Source organism: Aquarana catesbeiana, linkage group LG13, assembly GCF_042186555.1.
Source record: "Aquarana catesbeiana isolate 2022-GZ linkage group LG13, ASM4218655v1, whole genome shotgun sequence".
Lineage (NCBI taxonomy): Eukaryota > Metazoa > Chordata > Amphibia > Anura > Ranidae > Aquarana > Aquarana catesbeiana.
The window spans coordinates 2,378,978-2,380,920 of record NC_133336.1 but is presented as its reverse complement, the minus strand read 5'-3'; the positions used below and the strand labels follow the sequence as shown (position 1 = coordinate 2,380,920).

The 1,943-nt window shown below is 55.4% G+C and overlaps 1 long non-coding RNA gene across 1 annotated transcript; it reads right to left on the bottom strand.

Moving 5' to 3' along the window:
* Positions 1-1,169: 1,169 nt before the first annotated feature.
* Positions 1,170-1,672, bottom strand: LOC141116875 (uncharacterized). Its single transcript, XR_012237064.1, has 2 exons — positions 1,300-1,672; positions 1,170-1,268 (listed from the first exon to the last, which is right to left on the bottom strand). It is a non-coding gene; the product is annotated as an uncharacterized lncRNA (long non-coding RNA).
* Positions 1,673-1,943: the final 271 nt, after the last annotated feature.

Below are 1,943 nucleotides of genomic sequence, written 5' to 3'. Positions count from 1 at the left end.
GAGTCCACTTCTCCCCTCTTCCTTCTCCACCGAGCTGACTTCTTCTCTCTTCCTCCTCCACTGAGCTGACTTCTTCTCTCTTCCTCCTCCACCAAGCTGACTTCTCCCCTCTTCCTCCTCCACCGAGTCCACTTCTCCCCTCTTCCTCCTCCACCGAGTCCACTTCTCCCCTCTTCCTCCTCCACCGAGCTGACTTCTCCCCTCTTCCTCCTCCACCGAGCTGACTTCTCCCCTCTTCCTCCTCCACTTCTCCCCTCTTCCTCCTCCACCAAGCTGACTTCTCCTCTCTTCCTCCTCCACCGAGTCCACTTCTCCCCTCTTCCTCCTCCACTGAGCTGACCTCTCCTCTCTTCCTCCTCCTCCACCGAGTTGACTTCTCCCCTCTTCCTTCTCCGCCGAGTCCACTTCTCCCCTTTTCCTCCTCCACCAAGCTGACTTCTCCTCTCTTCCTCCTCCACCAAGTCCACTTCTCCCCTCTTCCTCCTCCACTGAGCTGACTTCTCCTCTTATCCTCCTCCTCCACCGAGTTGACTTCTCCCCTCTTCCTCCTCCACCGAGTCCACTTCTCCCCTCTTCCTCCTCCACTGAGCTGACTTCTCCCCTCTTCCTCCTCTGCCTAGCTGACTTCTCCTCTCTTCCTCCTCCACCGAGTCCACTTCTCCCCTCTTCCTCCTCCACTGAGCTGACTTCTCCTCTCTTCCTCCTCCTCCACCGAGTTGACTTCTCCCCTCTTCCTCCTCCACGAGTCCACTTCTCCCCTCTTCCTCCTCCACTGAGCTGACTTCTCCTCTTATCCTCCTCCTCCACCGAGTTGACTTCTCCCCTCTTCCTCCTCCACCGAGTCCACTTCTCCCCTCTTCCTCCTCCACTGAGCTGACTTCTCCCCTCTTCCTCTTCTGCCTAGCTGACTTCTCCTCTCTTCCTCCTCCACCGAGTCCACTTCTCCCCTCTTCCTCCTCCACTGAGCTGACTTCTCCTCTCTTCCTCCTCCTCCACCGAGTTGACTTCTCCCCTCTTCCTCCTCCACGAGTCCACTTCTCCCCTCTTCCTCCTCCACTGAGCTGACCTCTCCTCTCTTCCTCCTCCTCCACTGAGTTGACTTCTCCCCTCTTCCTCCTCCACCGAGTCCACTTCTCCCCTCTTCCTCCTCCACTGAGCTGACTTCTCCCCTCTTCCTCCTCTGCCTAGCTGCCCTCTCCCCTCTTCCTCCTCCACGAGTCCACTTCTCCCCTCTTCCTCCTCCTCTCTGCCGCCTTCACTGAGCTGCCCTCTCCCCTCTTCCTCCTCCACTGAGCTGACTTCTCCCCTCTTCCTCCTCCACTGAGCTGACTTCTCCCCTCTTCCTCCTCCACCGAGTCCACTTCTCCCCACTTCCTCCTCCTCTCTTCCTCCTACACTGAGCTGCCTTCTCCCCTCTTCCTCCTTCACTGAGCTGCCTTCTCCCCTCTGCTGTCCTGCAGTAGTGTCAGCTCCGTCCTCTCATCATTGGCTGCACATCTCTCCTGTGACCTGTGAGCTTGCAATCAGTCGGAGTCCCCACACAGGAGATTGGGTCAGTTCTATGTCTGTTTGTCTCTGTAGAAGCCAATATGTAGTCCAGCCCTCCGCTATGAATAACGAGAGCCTCACTCTCCTCTAACCATTGCTCACATTCCACCAGCATCTATGCTAGGATATCGGGTGGGGGTGGGGGAGGGGGGCTGTCATGTCAGCACTGTATCAGGCACTTTAAAAATACTTTGATACAGAGCGGTGTGAAAGTAGCCAAATTGGTTGCTATTGGGAGATGAGAGATGCACAGAGGAGTGAAATGGACAATTTGTATTTCTTTTAAGCTTTTCGCTGCCAGAGCTGTTTTTGCGTTTTTAGCCCTGAAAATGACATGAAACCCCCAAACATGATGTTTTCTGAATGCAGACACCCTAGAGAATAAAATAGTGGTA